Source organism: Mustela erminea, chromosome 9, assembly GCF_009829155.1.
Source record: "Mustela erminea isolate mMusErm1 chromosome 9, mMusErm1.Pri, whole genome shotgun sequence".
NCBI classification, from domain to species: Eukaryota; Metazoa; Chordata; class Mammalia; order Carnivora; family Mustelidae; genus Mustela; species Mustela erminea.
In genome coordinates, this window is record NC_045622.1 from 79388654 (window position 1) to 79411620 (window position 22967).

The 22967-nt window shown below is 39.2% G+C and overlaps 1 long non-coding RNA gene across 3 annotated transcripts; it reads left to right on the plus strand.

Moving 5' to 3' along the window:
- Positions 1–2779: 2779 nt before the first annotated feature.
- Positions 2780–22182, plus strand: LOC116598330. 3 transcript variants are annotated; one of them, XR_004289036.1, is made up of 5 exons: positions 2780–3063; positions 13084–13164; positions 15229–15395; positions 17754–17917; positions 18021–18224. It is a non-coding gene; the product is annotated as an uncharacterized LOC116598330 (long non-coding RNA). The 3 variants fall into 3 exon arrangements; XR_004289037.1 differs by lacking the exons at positions 17754–17917; positions 18021–18224 and adding an exon at positions 21810–22182 and having other exon boundaries at positions 2790–3063; XR_004289035.1 differs by lacking the exon at positions 17754–17917 and having other exon boundaries at positions 2792–3063.
- Positions 22183–22967: the final 785 nt, after the last annotated feature.

The window sequence follows — 22967 nt, forward strand, 5'->3', positions numbered from 1 at the left end:
TTGTCCTACATCTGTGTGTGCCCAGGGAGTCACAGGCCTGGAGGGCACTGCTCTTTTCACTAGCAGAAGTAGTCGGCAGGTGATGATAACACACATTTGTGGTTTGAATGTCAAAGCAAAGCCAAGCCAAGCCAACCAATGAGATGTATTCGTTTAAGGACAAAACATCTAAAGTGGTGTGAATATGGCCAATATGTTTATAAAATGCTAGTTTAAAGTTAAATGGGACTCCTTTTCCTAAGATTATTTAGAAGCATTTTTTAAAAATATTTATTTATTTATTTTTATAGAGAGAGAGAGAGTGAGTGTAAGTGAAGGATGGGGCAGAGAAGAAGGAGAGAATCCTCAAGCAGACTCTGCACTGAGCGCAGAATCCCACGGCGGGGTCCAGTCCCAGGACCCTGGGATCATGACCTGACCTAAGATCGAAGGTCAGTAGCTTAACCGACTCATCCGCCCAGGTCTCCCTACTTAGAGTTTTAATATGTTAATATTACTATCAGAGGAGTAAACCATTTACAACATTTTCCAAATGTACCCGACCATAAAATGCCATTTCAAGAAATATCTACAAGTTCTCATTTTAAGAAAGACAAGTGTAGACTAGAGGTTTTGAAAATTGAATATTTTCAAATGGTGGTTCTGTCAAGCTGGAAGAGACTCATAAATTGTCCTTCTCTTCAGGGACAAAAGGACCATGCCTAGAAACTACTGTGCCCCTCCCATGAAGAAACTGGAGATATGCTGGCATATTTTTGCACCTTGATTCCCTGTATTTTATATACCATACTAGCTACAGCTTTTCTCTTAATATACTGTCCTCCTGTGGACCCTGTTGTGTGGCTTATCATTTTATTTACATCAACTACATCTCCTTCATGTTGTGGTGTTAACAAATAATAACAATGTAAATTATTTTTAAATGAGATAATTTATTGAGTGTTTATTATTCATGACACACTACACTAGGCACTTTATATGCACCATTAAATGAGTTCTTTTAGTGGCTACTATTTTTTCCCATCTTACAGAGAAGAGACCAAGTCAGAGAGGTCAAGTCACTCTTCCAAGATCCAACAGTTAAGAAGGGATACATTTGGAATTCTAACCAGATATGTTTAATGAAAGTACCTGGTAGTTAACTAGAATGATATTCAACTTCTATATCTCTTGATCACCTTGACAGGGCCTGGAAGACAGCTAAATGTTATTGATGAAGACTGCGAGCATGCCCTTATATTCTGGTCTAGCCCTCAAAGTTGGAGGTGGAGAAGCTTCTGAAATTTAGGGTAAAAAGCATCCATTATGCTGCACAGGCAACAGCTGGAATTATTTCCTAGAATCATAGGGATTCAAGAAGGGAAAGTAGAGACAGTAGAAGTGTCCAAAAATATGTGTCTAGAATTAGCCAAATGCCAAACTTAAGGAGCAACCCAAAAGCATATTAGAGAGGTGGCAAGAAGAGGTCTCTCTTTGATGGGTCTCAACATCTTCATTAATTTACACATCTCCAAACATTAGAGTAGACCCAAATTGTGCAGTGACCAATTGTTCTAGACCAAAGTTTGGTACAGGAATCTCACAGACATCTTTTCTTCTTAGTGAATTGATTTTTTTGAAGTCCATAAGGTTATAAGCACTAAATCATTAAGCATTCTCTTTTGTGTATGTACATAAGCATGTACACATGTATTTTCCAAGCCACTTTTATAAAAAGGATTTAAAACATCCATTTATTTTTTAAACGTCTGCTAAAAATAATAAAATTTTATGAAATCTGAATCATCATATTTCTATACTATTTGCAGTCCCTTATATAATAATTAGCATTCTAATGTTCTCTTGTTTCCCAAAGTATAAAGTTTGACCAACTTTTTAATTTTTATAATAGTTTGTTGTTAATAATCAACCAAAAAATAAACCCAAAATTCATGGATTTGGGATTTGGGCTTGTATCATTTTAAGTATACCTATCCTGGAACTATATGATCTCTAATAAGCAGCATAAGATCCCATAGATACGAAAGGTGCTATCAGATACCCCTCCTGCTCATCAGAGAGCCTTCAATCTTTTCCCCTTTTAGGGATTGTTTCAGCTGCAGGGAGCCAGCCTGCCCAAAGTCATTCCTTTCCTGGGAGAGCTCAGATACAATGACTCATCAGGTGAAGGATAAAGCCATTTATTTCAGTAGGGACAGTCCTGATGGGCCGTTTTAGCTCTAAATGCTCCATGGGGTGGTCAAGACTGTCCCTTAGAAAATGACATGGTGATATTGCAGCTTCCTTTTTCCCTCCTTCTAATCCTTGGTTTTTTTGTTTTGTTTTATTTGTTTTTTCTTTTCCTTCCACAGATTTTGATACCAAGAACACCTCATAATAAATGTGTTGGCCTCTAAACTCTCTATCAGACAGTGCTTTCCAGAGAACTCAACCTGTGACTTATAAGTAGAACATGAAGTTCTTAAGGGCAGCGATCTTCGGCTATCTTGCTCACAGATATCCATCAGTTCCCAGTGCCTGGAATGGTCTCTGGCAAATAATCAATTCCTAATAAATACTTGATGATTATATACAACTTCATCTGCATGGTGCCAAATGCCAAGGAACAAAATAAGATAATTGTAGAAACAGTGTTGAACTTCCAAACCAAGAGTCCCCTAACAGTTTTTACCATAAACCAACTGATGTAAATAAGCAGAAGTTGCTGTAGATACAGCAACTTCATTCATTGTTGCAACATTTATGGAGGGCCTACTAGGTTGGGGGGAAAAGATAAAGAAGAAAAACCACCTTTTCTCAAGAAGCTCACCATATAATTATTGGAAAGAAATCAAGTCATCAGTGATGATATCATAGTGACAAGTACAAGGACATTGAACACAAAAGGCTATCGCAACACATGAGAAAAACAAAACAAACCAGTAAGTCCAGCCTTAGAGAGAGTTCTTCTCAGAGAAAGTGACATCTGTGGGTGATTTGGTAGAGAACTACTGCATGCCTTTAAGGGCACAGATTGAAGCCCATCTATCTGGGTTCAAATCCCAGCATTACACACCAGAGACAGTAAGCAGACAACTTATTTTTAACCTCTGCCATACTAATCTTTGAAATCAGAATATTTAGAATATCATAAGGGCTACATGAGTTGACTTCTGTGAAGCATTGAGAATATATCTGTTCAGTAGTAAATTCTCACTGTGAATTGCAGATATTCAATTAAAATGGATAATAGGATTAGCCCAGTGGGGAATCACAGAGAGATTAAGAAGTACAGAGGGAGGGTGCCTGGGTGGCTCAGTGGGTTAAGCCGCTGCCTTCGGCTCAGGTCATGATCTCAGGGTCCTGGGATTGAGTCCCGCATCGGGTTCTCTGCTCCGCGGGGAGCCTGCTTCCTCCTCTCTCTCTCTCTCTCTGCCTGCCTCTCTGCCAACTTGTGATCTCTCTGTGTCAAATGAATAAATAAAATCTTTAAAAAAAAAAAAAAAAAAAAAAGAAGTACAGAGGGAGTCTCGAGCCTTCAGGGACTTGGAGGTCACTTAGTATGTTTAGGACAATGGGGGATAAGGATGTGAGCCGAGAAGGAACCAGAGAGAAAAGTGGGTGGGTAGAAGGGAAGGCCTCGATGGAAGCCATATCCCCAAAGCAGATGCAGGCCCACCAGGCTTAGGTTGTAAATTTCTACAAAGGGAAGGTCAGTTGAAGTGTGCTAGAGCTTAATATCTAAAAATTCCTCTGAAAACTTTGGCCCAAGTCTGAAACGCTCACCAGATATCACAGTCATCTCAGTATTGAGTTTCTGTGAATGGGTACATTGAACCTATCTGCTAAAGAGAATGTGAAACTTCCCTTTCCATAGGATTTTCTTTTCTGCTCTGAAGGCAATCATTCATTGTGAAGCCACTAATGTCTTTGAAGAAAAATGTGGTATCTGGGGCATTTCATTTTATATGTTTGCATATTTCTGTGAAATCAGTGTCAAAATGTTCTGGGAATATTTACTTAACCCCAGATATTTTAAGAGGTTCAAAGTGTTGGTTTCAGAAATAATGACTACTATGAAGGGGACATCCTTCTTACTTGGTCATGTCTTGATTGCATCTGCATCCCATTTCCTCCTTGCAAAAAGTAAAGAGTGTATTAGTCTACTCAAGCTTCCATTTCAAAATACCACAGACTGTGTGTCTGAAACAATAGAAAATTATTTCTCACAGTTTTAGAAGCTGGGAAGCCCAAGATCAAGGTGCCAACCCACTCAGTTCCTAGTGAGGTTTCTCTGGCTTGCAGCTGGACCACCTTCTTGCTACACCCTCACATGAGACTTCTTCAGTGCATGGAGGAAGAGAAAGAGGGACATTGGAGTGGATAGCAAGATCGTTCTCTGATGTGTCTTCATATAAGGACGCTGATTCTATAGGATCAAGACCCCAGTCTTTTGACTTCATTTAACTTTAATTATTACTGTATGGGTCTTATTTCCAAATACAACCACACTGGGGTTAGAGCTTCAAGATATAAATTTGAGTAGGGGGAAGAGACACAAACTTTCAGTCCATAAAAAGTATATGCTCCCATGATTCTCTCTTAAGTGCTCTAAAATGCTAGGAATTTCTAGTTAATAATGGACTGAGTAGAATCATAGTTAAATAAATATTTTCTGTGGTTGGCTTTAACTTCATCTAACAAACAATTAAGCTCTGACAAATATGAATGACCCAATCAGTGTCTCCAGCACACGATGAAGGATGTGGTAGAAATGTCAACATTGTAAACAACCTTCTCGCTGAGCTATGTATGTGTTTTATCATTTTGCCTCAATCTAAAACAGATAGCAAATCACTGTCTTGAAAAACACAGCAGTTGGACAGAAATGGCTAAGTTCATTTTTTCAAATAAATAGATTATACAAACCATTTCCAAGATCTAGAAGGATTGTGTGATTCATGAATTATCTTGAGGATTGGACTTTTACATTTTGATGTAAGTGCAGCATCTTCCTGAGTCCCCAAAACAGGCCAAGGACATCTTTATTCTGCTTTCCCATTCTTCTGAGGGCTCACTTAATGAGGACCACCTTCACTGAGTGAGATAGAATCCTTGTCATCATGTGAAATGACACTGAAGCAGAAGCAGGAAAGATGTGAAACAAGCCAGTCCTTCTGCAGCAAAGTAAAAACTCAAATTCCGCTCCACTGGCCAGTGTGTGTTTGTGCACTGAGCATTTCCTTGTCTGGCTAACCCGAGGCAAGAATCCTTCGCTCCTTGTGGAAATGAAAGAACAAGACTCGCAGGTTTGCTTTTGAACACAAACTGGGATACAAAAGGATCCTATGCATTAGGCAGCTTTTTCAGCAGAAAAACATTTGGAGAGATGTCAGGGTGGAGGCTGTTTCCACTTCAAACTGCATTTCAAGACTCGTGGTTAAAGCATAGATTCAGAAACTATTGCTTCAAAATGCATGAGCTGGCTGAAATCGTTTGAGCTCAGTGTCTCTTCTCTGCCTTTCAAACGTTTCCACGTTCTGTTGTATTGCTCTTCATCATTCCCGTCTCTCTTCTCTTTCCTGTTTCTTTCTTTGCTTTCTTTTCGTCCCTTTTTCTTTATCTTTTCTCTTTCAATTACTCTTCCTTCTTGACCATTCCTTTCTTCCTTCCCTGTCATCAAATTGTCGTCAGTGTCTTCCCTTACCTTCTTTTCCTTTTCTTTGTTTACATCTTCCCTCTTTCCTTCCATCATATTTCCAGCAGAGTTTGTTTCGAAAATGAAGTGAAAGGCAGCCCAGACAGTGCTTTAATCAACCATGGCTGTGTTAGATCCCTATTAACCAGAAGATCCTAGCAGGTCAGGATAATCAAGAGAACTAAAAGTCTCTATTCTTTACTTTTGCCAAGGAGGGAAAGGGATAGATATGCCATTGAGACATGAGCAAGAGAGAAAGAGGCAGCTCCCTTTCTTCCTTTCTTCCTTATTCTTTATTTTTTCCTACCTCCACTTCACAATTTTCTCACTATAACCATTTTCCAAGATGAGTTCGAGAGTATTGCTAACCCATGTTTTAGATCAGAAAACTAAAGCCCTGAGGGATTATTTAGTTCAAGGGTGGCATAGTTATTGACCCTATTCATCCTCCTCATGTAAAAGTTGAAGAACAAGCCCTTACCCTATCCTACCCCCAGCCATAGTGAAGCAATGATTCCAACACCTCAATCAATCATTTGAGCAAAATAACAGAAGAATAATCCTAAAATAACCCCACTAAGAAAAACGGTATAAATTCAAAAGTCATCCACTGCTTGTTTCTATGTGGACTAGGAGTTTAGATACAACCATGGATAAAACTTATCCAAATTTTACTTAGTAAGTTATAATCTTAAAGTAGGATTTTTTTTCTTATTTGAGAAGCATTATGTCATATAGTCTAAAAATATGGTATTTTCAATCAGACAGATCTGGATTCCAATCTTCACATAACTTCTTAATGGTTGTGTGACTTCAGACAATTGCTTATTATCACTAAGTCTTCAGTTCTTCATTCATAAACTAGAAATAATTATTACCTTCAGAATGGTTATAATTATAAACATAATATGCTGACTAGGATGTCTGACACAAGAAGCAATAATTTACAATAAATACAGAACTGGATTGTTAGCATGTTTGCACAACTCTAAAATTTACTAAAAATTGTTGAATTGCACATTTAAAATGATTGAATTTGATGATATGTAAATTGACTTCAATACTGCTATATATAAAGCTATGTATGTATATATACATATGCAAGCAGACATGAAGTCACCAGGGAGGCAGAAACATTTTAATCAAAAGAGAAATCAAAATTTTGCTGGTCAGTCTTGAATTCATGCTAATAATTTTGGATATAATCTATGAGATAGTAAAGAAAATTAAATGCTTTTGAGTCAAAGTGTTAAAAAAAAGAAACAAATTGAAGTGTGCCTTATTGATGAAGGCAAGAAGAGCAGCTGGAAATATCCTGCCAAACCACATGAAAGGTGATAAGGTCCTGCCTAGCTAGCAAAGAGAGCAACAGTGGGGGAGCAGCTGTAAGTGATCCTGGGAAGAAGGGGAACATGTTGACTGACTACTGAGAAGAACACAGAAGATGACATCAAAATGACTCAGATTTTGAGCTTGGGTGTTGAATTTTAGGTAGATCAAATCTGAAATACTGATGACACATATGAATGAATATTCAGCAGGAATGTTTAGCAGGTTGTTAAACTCTGTGTCTGAAACTCAGGAACCAGAGATGGAAATTCATATGAAAAGTAGTGCTAGCTGAATTCTGAGCTCAAATTAGACCTCAGGTTTACACTGAGTTCCTAACCCCCTAGCCTCCTTGCCTGAGGCTCTTGTTTGATCTTTACATTATCAAAATTACTCATGAGGGAAGGAATCTTTTTCTGAGGAGGGTACTGGAGCACCATCATGTTCTCAATGAAGTCTGTGACCCCAAAAACATTAAGAACAACTGATCTAAGCAATGTCAGTTGAATGAAAGAAACCAGAGGGTTGTTCAAGCCTGTTTACTCTCTTCTTCTATCCGAAGGTCTGTCTTGGGTGGAGTGCACAGAAACACACAGTCTGTGGTCCCATTGTTGGTGCATGGTACCATTCTTCATTTCTGCATTTACATTTCAGTTTCACTCTCATGCTCCGGGTTCCAGGTGATTTGTTTGTGGTTGTACTGGTTACTATCCAAAGGGAAATACAATTTTTAAAGGATTTTTTATTTTTATATTTGAATAGAGTCTTTAATTATTTTTCTAATTTTAATTCAATTAGCCAACATATATTACAATATTAGTTTTTGATGTAGTGTTCAATGATACATGAATTTTGTATAACACCAATTCTCATCGCCTCATATGCCCTCCTTAATGTCCATCACCCAGTTACCCCAACCCTCCACTCACCACCCTTTCCATAACCCTCAGTTTGTTTCCCAGAGTTAAGTGTCTCTCATGGTTTGACTCCCTCTCTGATCTCTTCCCCTTCAGTTTTTCCTCCCTTCCACTATGATCCACTGTGCTAGAGAATTTTTTTTTAAATGCTCTGCCAGTTCATATTTAATTATGAAAAAGTATCCTTAAAAACATTTTGGAGCTGGAATATTTCTGTTAATTGCACTGACATATCTAAGACCAGCTTTCTGAGAGTCAAGGATGCATGAGCAATCCAGGATGTCATATGAAATGAGTTTTAAAAAATGGAAAGTTTAAAAAAAAATTATATCCAGACAGTCATTATGTTATGCCATCAGTGTGGGCTTGAAAGGCAAGTTAGTGAAGAAAATTTAAGAATACAATTGTTTTACCAACTAGTGAGCCTAAATTAGAAAAGTTGCAAAATAGCTCAGATGCTTTTTATTGAAACAGCTCATTTTCCTTTATTGCTCAGTTTCACTTTTCCCTTGAAAAAATATTAAATCTAATATGTTACTGTGTATAAAAGTGCCTTAATTAGGCTATGTGGTACACAACATGGTTCAGTGAGGGAAATACAGATGTTGAGGGACAGAAGCATACCTAATTGTATTGCTTTTTTAGCAACAGCTGTTTTCTGTACTTGGAAACCATAGAATTAGGGCCAGATGGAGGAACTCAGTCTTCCAAGTGGTTGGGTAAAAGGACAGAGCATCTGACTTCCTTCATAGGTGCATGTCTCTACAACATAGAGAACCAGCTGACTTTGCATTAGAAATGTGTGTTCATGGGAGTTAAAGGCAACCTGAAAAAGGAGGACCAGGGGAAGGAGAGCTCAGAAGAGAAGGTCCCAGTTCAAGGAAACCAGGAGCTGTGCTTATTTTAGTCACTCAGAGGCAACATAGCTGGGTTTAGGAGAAGCAATGTGAAAGTCAGAGTCACAGGACAAAACATCAAGTCTTCGGGGTAATATAGGGATGGCTTTTGGAGAATTAACAGTAAAATGCATTGCTGGCAGGAGAGAAGTCAGAAGGGATTAGATATGAGGAATGATTAAAGAAAAGTGGATGGGAACAAAGATGGAAAATGGCAAGAGTTTGGGCTATGGCTTCCTGATGGTTGTGTTTGGGGCTCAGAAGTGGTTGACTAACATAGGTAGAACTGAAACCCTGGAAATCTTATGCATTTAACTATTCTGCTCTTTCTAGTGTCAGAACAGTCAGAAGACTGTTGCTTTAGTTCATGCTTAAAGTCCTCAAGAAAGCTTGCCTTGTATCAAGGCAGGACATATCTTCTGACAACTGCAGCTTCTAGAAAGACATCCTTTTTATTCAGCTGAACTCTAACTCTCAATAGAAGGTTGTAATAAGTTCAGCCCTATATCTACTAGCAAATCAGTGAGGCTCAGGTTCTTTCCATAACTTCAAGAGTGAACTACCACTGTTACCTCTGTTAGAAATCAATAATGATGGAAGGGAATCAATCAAGTGGTTTTCACACCTTGAATATATTTGATGCTCTAGTTACTAAAATAGTTCAGAGGCTTCACAGGATGGTACTATGGATCTGCTGGGATTGAAGGCCCAAGTCTTAGAATCTAGATTTTAAGTGATTATATCAACTTGTTTGCTAAATACCCTGCTTCCTCTCCCAAATTCATTGTCTGGGGAAGATTTCCAAGCAGGAGATAGGCACCGAACATGTGTCCCTGTGCAGCCGTACGTGACCCTATATCTCATCCAAAAAGCAATCCTGTGTAACTGATGTACATCCTTGAGCCTGGTCAATGTATTCCAGTTTGGGGATTTTGTGATTTTAGAAACATACCCATAAGAGATGAGCAGGCTCTGGTCTGAGCATGCTGAAGATGGATCCCATCTCCACACTTGCCTGTATTTTCCACCCACCAATCTCAGTTTTACTCCATGTAGACACATCCAGTAAGCTTAATCCTGCTGTTTCAGGGCAGCCTTCAAGAATTCTTAGGGAGCTATCATGCCAGCTCTAATCCCTTTCTTCCCTGAGCCAGTACCTCCAGAGTCTTGGCATAACATGCTTCCCAGTCAATCTCCAACCTCATCTCTCTCCTCTGAGAAGACAGTGGCTAGAACTAAATATAATATATCTCACCAATGCAGGGACTGCCTCATCCTGTATTCTTGAGATTATAATTCTGTTTGTACAGTTTACATGTATATAACCCCAATACCATTATAAGCCTCCCTCTTTTGCCTTGGTATTCTCATTTTATTTTTTTTAAAGATTTTATTTAATTATTTGAGAGAGAAAGAGAGAGAGAGCTTGAGATGGAAGAAGGTCAGAGGGAGAAGCAGACTCCCTGCCAATCTGAGAGCCCAATGCAATACTCGATCCTGGGATTCCAGGATCATGACCTGAGCCTAAGGCAGTTGCTTAACCAACTGAGCCACCCAGGCACCCCGTATTCTCATCTTAGAGACTACCTTACCATGGCTGCTGAGTAGCTACGAATGATGACTACTGCAATAGGCCTTGTAACAGATCAAAGAGAAATAAGGGGCTGTCCTGCCTTAGGGACTCAGGGGCTATTAAAAGACTCACATTTGTGTTCAAATGTATCTAATTACACCTCAGAGCCAACTGTTTCCAAAGTCAAAGAGCTAAGGCAGCTCACAGAAGGAAGATGCTATGTATGCTAGCATGAGGAGGTGATCATTCCAGAGAGAACATGGTGTTTGGCAATGAAACTCCTGGCCAGAGAGAAGCCTAAGAACTCATTCACTCCACAAGTATTTATTTTTACACTTACTATGTACAGAAACAAAAAAGGAAAATTAATTTAATTAAAGATCAGAAAATGTTCTGATATAACCTACTTTCTAAAAATATAAAGGATTCCCCAAGTGCTCCAACTTTTTCCTAAACAGGCCTTCTGGAAAGGAAGCGAGAATGCCAAAAATGGGTTAACACTTTCTTTGCTGTAGTCCACTAAGGCACAGAGAAATGAAGGAGCATGAGATGTCTCAAATATCACAACTTGTTTGGAAAGTAAGCAGAGGTGGGCAAGGGCCTGAGGAGGGATCTTATGCATCACACCAATGGATTTGGACTTGCCCCAGGAGACAGTGGGGACTTACTGGTATGCCAGAAGAAGAGTGGCAAGATCAAATCCATACTTTGCCAAAATCATGACAATATTGTAAACAGGAGAATCAGAATTTAAGGCAACTGGTTTGGATACAATTGCAACGGTCTATAGGAGAGAAAAATGACAGTCTGTGTTAAGCTGATAACACTGTAGGATCATATGAAGCACTGACTTGGGAACCACTGCAGAGGTAGAATCGATGGCTTGGGTTTATATAGATACTGAAGGAGAGGAAAAACCCAGAAATAAAAATAATGCACCTCACTTACCCTATTGAGCAGTAAAAATGAACTAAGTTTATGGCTAAGAAAGTACCTGAAAAAAAAAAAAAAGATGCAAAACTCTTCAATATGTAAGGTATTTTTATTTTCACAAGTTCTTATTGCTAGATAGTATTTCAGTTTAGTCTTTAGCACAAGGAAGAAAGTCAAATGCATTGTGGACAAAGTACGACCATGACAAAGAGAAAAATGTAACATATAGTTTTGAATGTATTTGCACCTCCAACATCCTTAACACCAATAGGGATTAGGCACTGCAGAGTGAGAAGGACACAGACATGAATCCTCCACACCCACTGAAAGGATCAAGAGGTTATTGCTTGAATTTCCTTAAAGAAACTCCCCTACCTCAGTAAAGAGCCACCCTCTCAGAGCTACTCCAACTAAATTATATTATAGTCCTGAAACAGAACTTTAGGTGAGAGGCAGAAAATGTTTAAATGTGTAAATCTGATAACTATCCCATCAACAAGTTTCCCAAGTGAGCTATTTGATAATTAGCAAAACATCTGTAATAGGATTAGTGTCTCGGAAACAGTTGCTGCTTTCTTGGCCAGGGAAGGAGGTGGGGACGTTGAGGGGAGAGGGGGTGGGGAATTTGGACATGAACTTAACTTTAGCCCAGCTGTTTCCCATTTGAAGAAAGGATAAAGGGTAGACACTGAGTCAGTGGAAAAACATCAAGACAAAAGTGAAAAAGGACATGATATCAAATCACACTGGCCCTAAGTTGACTCAAGTGCATACCATTGGCATGTGGTGAGCAAAGCTTCCCTTCTCTCCACAGTCCTGGGAGCTAGCCTTGGTTGCCAAAAAATGTCCCAGTAAAAATATTTATATGAAAACAACACAAAGGCAGTGTTAAGAACACCGCTGACCTCTTACAGTTTGACCTCATCTTTCCACAGCAACAAGAACTTGGAAAGTCTCCCTCGCTCTGTGGATGATGCAAGACTCGTGGTTACTCTAGGTGGTTTGAGCACTTCCTCCTGGCTTTGAGCCTTCACAGACTGGGAGGAGCATGTGGGAAGCACCAGTGGATTATAGGGCTCTTTCTATGGAAGAGACTTCCTGCTGAAGGAGGCTGGGACAAGATTTGGGCTCAAGTGCTGTAACTGGGAAGGGAACCTAGCTGATTTCAATCATTCATTTCATCAAGCAATTGGCAAATATTTATTGAGCACATACAATGTGCAAGGTGATAAACTAAATGCAGGGGACTGTATCTTGACAAGGACAGACAGGGTCCCTGCCCTCATAGACCTCACACTGTAGGGAGAGTAAATGACATGAAAATAATAAGTCTTAGGCTGCCTTTTCTTTTTTTTTTTTAATGAGATTTCCTTAGTCTCTCTATCTTTGGTCCCACCTGTGACTATTTTCTGCATTTTTTTCCTGATGTGTTTTTACTGAAGTAAAATGAATTGAAATGGAAGAAATTGAAATTGAGAGATATTAAATAGCCTGTATTTTCTCAAAATTTGGCTTTACTTCTTTTCTTGTAACTCCATCATTTAGAGCAAGGGTCTACAACTACAGCCCACGGGTTCAATCTGCCCCCAAACATGTTTTCATAAATAAAGTTTTATTGGAACACAGCCATGCCCATTCGTTTACATAATTGCTATGGTATCTTCTTCATTAGACATGTAGAGTTGAATAGTGGCAATAGCCAACATATGGCCATAGCTAGCAAAGCCTAAAATATTGGCACTTTCTTTCACCCTTTAGGTTTGCCAACTTCTTGTTTCCAGTGAAGGCTCTCTTTTTAATGTCAGAAAACCCTTGTGAAAATTCCACATGCTGCGTCCAGTAAGTGACACATCAAGCCACTTGTCCTTTCACCATATTATCGTAGATCAGATCACATGAGGTTTGGAAGCAGGGAGTGGGAACAGAAAAAAGAACTCTTTGGCAGGGATAAAGAAGGAGAATAATCTGGGCCAAAGGTGTTGACTCATGAAGGAGAGAAATAAACTCGACTTTCTGAGTAGGAGAGTAATCAAATTAATCTGAATGAGAGGAAGGGTAGTGGCAATGATAACATTACTTCTTTGCCAACGTTCCCCAAAATACAAAAACGAAGACCAAAGTTTACATACTAACTCCCCCCAGAAGTAATGGGATCACCATCCCTGGGAAAATGGGAGTGAAGGAAACAGAGGGGTAGGGCAGGGAAGGAAGGAGAACAATTTTTATAGCATGTCCCTAACGAGCACTGCTGAGTGCTCGGTTGGGAGACAACTTCAGAGAGATGCCTGGAATTACGCTCTCCAAAACTGGCTGTCAGGGACTGAAAAGGAAGGATAACTCCTAGCCCTGGTTACCCAAAGGGTGTCCCATGGGATGGATCCACCACACCTCCAGATTGTCTCTCCTGGCCTGAAGAAGCTGGAAACCAAGATAGCAGTGGAGACGTTTACAGCACAAGCCAGAGCTTGAGGAGCCATCCTGTTGGTGACTATAGGCCTCAGCTATAGCCTATAACCAGCAGTCCCACTGGCCTGCCCAAGTGCCCATGTGTAGGCACCATGTGAGTTTCAGAGTCAACTGAGCCCCCAGGAAAGCAGGGAAGCCCTAGGATAGAGGTCAGAGGTGAGACCAGACACTGACAGGTCATGAGGGCCAGGGACACAGGGGACCCAGAAAAGTCCACAGAGTGGGTCTGGCATGGCCCAATCCATGGAGGCTGTCATATGTTCAGCGAAGACCAAAACCTCCCCATCTGTGTCCTGCAGGAAAGCAACTGATGCCAGGCAATCTTCCTCAAAAGTTATTAGTCACATGGACAAAAACTCTTAGAATCTGGGGAAACACTTAAACTAGCTTTGGCACACTAGAACTTATTAAGCACCTACTAGATGCTGAGTTTTTTTCAAACATATATGTTTTTAATCCTCAGGAAATCCCCATGAGTGTGAAATGACAATCTCCATTTTACATTATCAGTAAACTGAGACCCAGAGCTATTAAGTAACTTGCTCAGTATCTTTATTATCTGAGGGCCTATCATATGGAAATGGTCTATTAGAACAGAACAGACCCTCTCAGGTAGGCCCAGGGAGCCAAACTGAGAACAATGGGTAGAAACGCTTCGATAACAGTACTTAGAACAGGGACGGAGAGCCCGTGCTAGTTCTCCAACAAGGCAACATGCTATCGTCCAAAAGAGTGAGTTACTCCTCTGTGGCAGTAAGGAGCCCAATGTGATGCCTGTGGGAGAAAGAGGCAGGATCCCCCAGTCTGGTAGAAGGCTGGGCTTGATGAAGGCTCAAGCCTTCTAGGATCTTTTTCGTGAAGAAAGAGTCAGTATCAACACAGATATTTTTACAGTTGCCATTTTAATGTCAATTTGGGAGAAAAAAAAGATATAAAATAATAATATATTAATAATAAGATCACTGGTATTCAGTTTTTAATGTGTACCAATTACTTTCAGAATAGCTTTATACATATAATTTAATCTTTACAACAACTATGGGGTCCTCGTTACCATTATCCCCAATTTACAGATGAGAAAACAGGCTAGCAGAGACAAAGCACGGAAACTCGATTGCCAAGGTCTCCCAACTTGGGATTTTCAGCAAAGGGCGGGCGGCTGGTGGCTGAAGCCCCACTCCCACTGGCTCTGCTCTGTTGCCTGGATTATTCTGCATTTGCCTACCCCTGTCAACTCAAAATCAATGGAGCCTGAGCTCCTGGGAAGGAACAGTCATGTGTAAGGTCATTTTGGCAGACAACGCAGCATTTTAAACAGCCTGAATTTTTTTTCTGTGCAAATTTCCTGAAAATCCTTTCCTCATGAATCCGTTATTTTTCCGTTGCATTTAAACCCCTCCCAGGCTGTTTGCTGCCATTTAAAATGTTTTTGAAAAGAAATTTTGCAGGTTTCTCCCAATGAAAAATCAACCAGATCATCAAAAGACAGATATTTTACCCACCCCCTCGGGTTGAAAATGATTTTGGAAAAGCAGGAGACAACTGAAATAAGGAAAAACAAGCTTCCAGAGCAAGGTCCTAACACAACTAGGTGCTGGAGACAGGTAAGAATCGGGTGATTTAGAGATGGGTGAGGCCTCAGGGAAATAAAGGCAGAAACAGAGGGGAACCTCGGCCTTCTGAAGGCTTGGGCATCAAGAAGCTAGAGATGAGGGAGCGCAAAACTGCATCTGTGGAAAATCACAGCAGCAGGAAACCGCAGGGTGACGGCTAAAACCTATCACCGCGGTGCTTCCCAACCCTGCTTGAGACAGCGCACATTCATCAGTCGCCTGTGACGCCTCCCAGCAAAAAATCTTTAAACACTTAAACTGTATTTTAATTTTGAAAGGACACATCTTGCTACCATTTACTTCTTCGGTTTTCCCACCACAGCTGAAATGTTTTGCCTTGACTTATAATCTAACATTTTCCTCAGTTTCCAGTGTAGCCTCTAGAAGTCGGACTGCCCCAGTGTTTACTGTTGGCTCCATCACTTGCTAAAGGACGTGAACCGGGGGTAGGTTACCTAACCTCCCTAAATCTCTTTTTTTTCATCTATCAAAAGGGAGTGATTAGAGTGCATTCTTCATACAGTCATTACTTTGAGTTCATGAAATAATGTAGGCTCAATGCTTGACATGGCTCTTGGCACATAGGAAACCCTCTTAAAAACACCAATTACTATTGTTTTTTAATCCATGTGAAAGGGAAAGGTAGTTATCTTCCCAAGAAAGTAAAAATCTGAGACTAGACCACTTATCAAACTGTTGAGGGCCAACTTTTGGAATAAACTTTAGAAAAAATAACTACCACCTGGGCTTCCAGTGGCCATGATCTCTTTCAATGAGTCTTCTTTTTTTTTTTTTTTAAAGATTTTATTTATTTATTTGACAGGGAGAGATTACAAGTAGGCAGAGAGGCAGGCAGAGAGAGGAAGGGAAGCAGGCCCCCTGCTGAGCAGAGAGCCCCATGTGGGACTTGATCCCAGGACTCTGAGATCATGACCTGAGCCGAAGGCAGCGGCTTAACCCACTGAGCCACCCAGGCGCCCCTCAATGAGTCTTCTTAAGACACTTAGTCCCCTTATGCTGCCTCAGATTCTAATCTAAGAAATATGGCCTCTACATAGGACATATTTTGGTGTCTTAGATGCATTAGATGTCTCTTAGATGCAGTCTCAAGAATTCACTCAGTTTTTACCCCAGGACTTTGTCTTCCACAATGGACCACCTTTCCTTGGTCTGCTACTTTTGTCTTCTATTTTCTCCAGAAGATTCATTCTCAATACTTAGTTTATAGGATTATTAGAGGATTAAATGAAATGATATAGATAAAGTTATTAGAATACTTCCTAATACATAATAAGATGAAGTGTTAGATATGAATGTTGAAATAGTAATAATCCTCTTTACGTCTTGTCCAAAAAAAAAAAAAAATCCTCCTGCCTCTGTGACCTCCTGGCACTTCTGCTCTTTGTTATAGCAGTAGGTCACCCTGCCGTCTTAGTCAGTTTGGACTATTATAACAGAATACCATATACTTGGTGGTTGAAACTACAAACATGTATTTCTCACAGTTCTGGAGCCAGGCAAGTTTAAGATCAGAGCACCAAAATATCTGGTGCCTGGTAAGGGTACTCTTCCTGGTTCACATATGGGCAACTTCTCACTGTGACCTCATGTGGCAGAAAGAAGGCAAGAAAGCTCTGTGTGGTCTCTGTTATAGGACACTATTCCGACTAATGAGGGCGCTACCCTGATGCCCTAAGAGGCCTCCCAAAGGCCTCACTTCCTAACACCATCACAATGCAAGGTGGGATTTCAACCCATGAATTGGGGTGGGGGATACAAACATTCAGTCCATAACACCTGCCCATATGCTATTTCATTTTACACATTTCCGGTTCCTAGGCCAAAGAAGAATGAATAATAACTCATGGCAAAAAGCTGGCGTCAGACAGCCATCATCTCCTGTAAATGCCTGAGACTGTTTCCCTGGTTTCTTCGGTGTCCTGTCTTGTACATCCCCCATCAGGACTCTGCTTATACTGAGTTGCTTTTTCAAATTGCATATCTACCTCTCCCTTTTTATTGTGTGCTCCGAGAGAGCAAACAAATCTTGTTTATCTGTTTCTTCTTAAACCTCACGCAGATCCTGGCATGGAGTAAATACTCAGTTGTTTGTTAGACAATGTACTCATTTTCATTTCTAGATGGAGGCGGCCTTAGAACCTAGTTCAAATCACAGCACAAATATAGCTAAGTCCTAAGTCTATATACTCCCTACATGTGGTAGATTTGAACATATTATACACGTGTGCCAAAGAATCTACTTCACTTTAAAACTCTGAACTCAAAAGATGCATGACACCCTACCAGGAAACTACTTTGCCTCTAATAGGATGGTTACCATTGTTCTAGCTAACTTAACTAGGACTACTGAACAGAGAATTCAAAAAGACCAGGATAGAAGAAGGCTGTGATTTCCTGTGCTATGTGCCTATGCTACTAGGGATCAGCTGTCTTTGCCTAGGCCTCTCATACCACTGTCCACTTTGGTCCAGGACTTCCTGGCAGCCCTCAAGGTGAGTAGCGTTGTATATTAAGCAATATACTAATGTTTACATATGACATTGTCTACACTTTTTGTTTCTGGCATTAAATATTTTGCTTTTCGATTTTTAATAGAAACTAGACATCACGTCATTGATGTGTCATCAAAAGCAGTGCCAGACTTCCTGTTCTCCCTGGGAAGGATTTAATGGCTAGGAAGAATACATAGAGGATTCAGCTCCAGTATATGCAGACCAGAGAAGCCCCAGATCCAGGGGCCCAAGATGTAAAATCAGCTTTGTGCAAAGAGGAAAAACCACTTCCGAATTAAACTACTTGAAAGGCTCAGATGTCTGGCATTGATTCATTCTCTGGACAGATGAGAATTTGCCGACCACATGCTAGTGTCTAGGCTCTGTGCTAGAATCACAGAACTGAAATGTGTGTGTTTATGGTACATTTAAGGAACAAATATAAGAGTGATTCAGTCTTTCAAAATAGATTAAAACTACATATTAGAGGTAAAAGATGAATTATGACATGTTGGTTGTTTAGATAATCACAGAAAACTGTAGGTATATTAGAGTCACAGGAAAAGATAACTTTCTAAGTTCTTCTGGCACAAACCATGTGTATGATGATTTTGTGTGAGCATGATATCATAAAACATTGATGTCATTGGCTATTGTTGTTACACAAGTTGTGCCAAAGTGAGCTACATATTTTCATGTATGATGTCTACATTTTTGCACTGAGAAAAATATAATGTTTACAAACTGCATAACCGCTTGCTCGTTTTGTTTGCTCACCCTTCCAAATACATTTGGGAAGAGGCTTGTTTCTTTGTGAACTAACTCAGTTGCTTATACAATGTCCATTGTGTGCTAGCATTAGAGATCACAAACCCCCGCCCTCTCCAAAGAATTATGAAGAAGTAAGTGCTAGAGAAAAGGCCAGAAGCCTACAGAATCTCCAGTACATAGTCCAGAATTTAATCTGTGTTCATTCACCCCAAGCACATACTTATTCTGGAACAAAGGGTACTTGGAAAGAGGAAAGTGTCCTGCATTCCAAAAGCTAAAGCAATAAAGACAGTATGTAATAATGCTTGACCATTGTATTTAATAGGGAAATAAAGAGTGTGTGGAAACCCTGTGGCTAACTTTGATAACCTGAAATTTTATTCTCATTGTAAATAAAAGCAGCAAAGTAGAAGAAGAAGGGGGGATAAGGGGAGAAAAAGAAGGAAGGAAAAGAAAGGAAGGAAAGAGAGTGGATGATAAATGAGCAGAACAGAGCATCCAAACTATAGATAGCTGTCTAGCACAGACATAGCTGGAATCTCTGAAGAAAAGAGGGCACAAGAAATATATGAAGAGATATGGCTGAGAATTTCCAAAAATAATGAAAGTCAATAACCCACAGATTCAAGAAGCTCAGAGAACTATAAGCTGGAAAATTACACACGCACTTGCGCACGCACACACACACACACACACACCCCTCTAGATACATTGGAATTATACTGTTGAAAAAGAAACAGAGAGAGAAAATATTGACAGCAATTAGAAAAAATCTATGTTACATAGGGGCAGAGAAAATCTACACAGACATTCATGCAAAAACGAAAATAGCATCTTTCAAGTACTCACAAAAGATTTGTCAAGCCAGGATTTTATATCAAGCAGAAATGTCTTTCAGACAATCAAGAGCTAGACCCTTTATTACCAGCACAACTGCACTACAAGAAATAGTCAAGAAAATTCATAAACAGAAGAATTAAGATACCAAAGGAATATTTGGATTTACCCAAAGAAATGAAGAGTGACAAAGAGTCCTAAAGAGAGTAAATATTAAAATACATTTTTTTCTTGATTTTAATGGCTTTCAGAGATCTTCAATGACCAAATGAAAAACAGTAAGAATGTACCTTGGAATATGTCACATATGTAGGAGTAAAAGGCACGCCAATAGCAATATAAATGATAAGAAGAAAGAATGGGAAATATATGTGTTAAGGTTCCTTTTCTAAATGTGCAGGGGTATAGTATTCCTTGAAGGTAGAGGATTATGATTTAAATATATATATTGAAAACCCTAAAGCAAATACTTAGAAAGATGTAATGAAAAGTTGTGGAAATAAAATTTTAAAATAGTTTTTTTAGAAAAGAAGAGAAAAACAAAAAAAAAGCAAATGAGATTAAAGAATAAATAACAAAATGGTAGGTTTATGTCCAATTATATCAATAATTTCATACAATGTAAATGGTCTCAATCATCTCAATTAAAAGGCAAAGTTGTCAGATTGAAAAGAAAAAAAAAGCTATTTTTGAGAAATTTATTTTACATATAAGCAGATAAAAGTAAATGATAAAATATAGTCAATATTTGTATGTAAAAAAAAAAAAGGAGAATTTAAGAATTGAAGTTTTACCTCAAGCAGCTTGTGTAGTGATGTTATTCAGAGAGCTGAAAAGGATGTGAGAATAACAGGTTTAGGAAGTATAAACAATAATTCAGTTAAGAGACAGTGTATTAGTCAAGATCAGGAATTAAACTATGAACTTTGGGCCAAATCCAGCTGGCCTCCTGTTTTTGCATGGCCTATAAGCTAAGAATGGTTTTTACATTCATGAATGACTGAAAATCAATAGAAAGATATTTGTGAGATGGGAAAATTATGTAAAATCCAAGTTTCAGTGTTACTAAGGAAGCTTATTGGACCACAGCTGCACTCATCCATTTACACATTGTCTTCTACTCTGCAGTGACAGGGTTGAGCATTTGTGACAGAAACCACATCTGGCACTAATCTCACACGTCTCAGTGCACTATAAATCACAGTGCATAGTTACTACTCAGCAGTACTGTGTGTCACATGTATTATCATGATGTGATATTCTATGTAATTTTTATCACCAGTGAATATCCACCAAATCAAAAAAAGGAAAGACAAAAGTGGACTTCAGATGGTATGCTTTTCAGACACAGTGGAGTGTGGATTATTTTATTATTGAATTAGACAGCAAATCAGTGTGTTCCTTATGCAATGACACTACAGCTATAGAATATATATTATGTGATGATATTACTGTACCAAGCATTCACCAAAATGTTCCCAGTTCACAAGAAAGCAATAGTCCAAAGAATCAGAAAGTTTTAAACTTAATATCTCATCACAGCAGGATTTCTTCACACATATAAATAAAAGTAAGTCTACAACCAAAGTAAATTTCCAAGTGGCTCATTTGTTAACTAGCCAAATGGGGAAAGTAACTGATGCTGACTTTATTAAATCATGTTTAATTGCAGCAGCCCAAGAAATGTGTGCAGAGAACACTTGTTTAAGACTACTACCCCTTTAACTAAAACCACTGCTCAAATAGTTGTGAACACAGGGAACAGCATCTGTAAACAAAAACAAAGCAAATGCTTTTATGTGTTTTTCATGGTTCTTAATGTGTCAACAGTTGTTCTCAGTACTGTTCATTTATTGTTTATTCAAGGAATTAATACCGAGTTTGAAGCGACTGAAGTGTGAGCCTGAGTGACCTAAAGGCAGGAATAATTTCAAAGCTGAGGAAATGTAATTCAATATAAAATGAAGTGGAATCTGCTAAGATGTGTTACAACTAATCATGATAAAAATAGAGATGTAGTAAAAAAAGACATAATTGAATAAATTTACAAAATTCATGAAAAGTACAGTCTCTGTAGCCTATGGTTATTCATCACATTATTGATCACATTATTATTAGATATTTGATATCATACCAGTAGATGCAATGGTGAGTTTTGTCTGCTCATGACTTTGTCATTTTGAATTTCTTCATTCTCAAAACTGTGAGAAAGAGAAGGAATACGGGGAATTCACAACTGTCTGCCATGGAACAGAAGTGACAAATCCCTTCGGCTTGATTTTAGAGTCATCACAACATGGATGGTCTTTAAAGACATGAGAAGGAATGTGAACATCTATGGGAAAATAGAGTGGGAAGGGGCAAGGAATGTGCTCCAAGGAACGTCAATGGATACAGCCCCAGTCAACCAGAGGAAAATATGAGAAGGCCATTGCAAGTAACAGCTAGAAGAGGAAGAAAACTAGAAGAGTTTCATGTCACAAAAGCTAAGCAAAGTCTCAAAATGCAAAGTGAGGAGGTCTGGGTGATTCAGTCAGTTAAGTGTCTGACTTGGACTCAGGTCATGATCTCAGGGTCCTGGGATAGAGCCCCATGTCGAGCCCCACTATGGGCTCCCTTCCCTGTGGGGAGTCAGCTTGTCTGTCTTCTTCTGCCCCTCTCCCAACTTGTGCTCTCTCTCTCTCTCTCTCTCAAATAAATAAATAAATAAATAAAATCTTTTAAAAAAATGCAAAGTAAGAGGTCATGTATGACCTGTGGCATCAGTTACCAACTGTAACTAAGGCAAGTCACAACTTCACTGAACTATATTTCCCACACCTGTATATTAATATATTGATAGTATCTACCTCATAAGATCCATTACATAGATGAAATGCAAAGTGGCTATGAAAGTACTGTGAGCCTTACACCAACGAGGACAGTAATAGTTATCATTATAGTCACATGCAGAGACTCCTCTACTTTGTGCCAAATCTGCTGGAAGAAAGAGAATTCTCCCATAACCTACTTAACCATTGCCTCCACCTTGCCACATCAGGTTTTACCAAACTGGTTCGGGTGTGGATAACCACAGTCTAATTGAAATTCAGTGATTCCTAATCTAAAACATTTCCGAGGCAAGACCTACCCAAGGATATGAATCTCTCTTTCAGTAAAATGGGAGCAGTGTGTTAAATCCTTACAATCTTTCTGAAACAAATATCCAACTCAAGTTGGCCGCTCCGGAGACACCACAAGGCCATAGACAGACTCAGTAAGCTATAGTCTGAATTCTGGTAAATAAATAGTGCCCCAAACTTCAGGGAAATCATAAAAGCAGGATGAATGAAAGCTGTGTCTAAAGTGTTCTGGCTGTTAGGCATGATCAACAGTAAAGCTAAAAATAAGCAAATATAGATGTGCCTTTACTTAACTCTGGAACTTTCACTTTATAGATTTT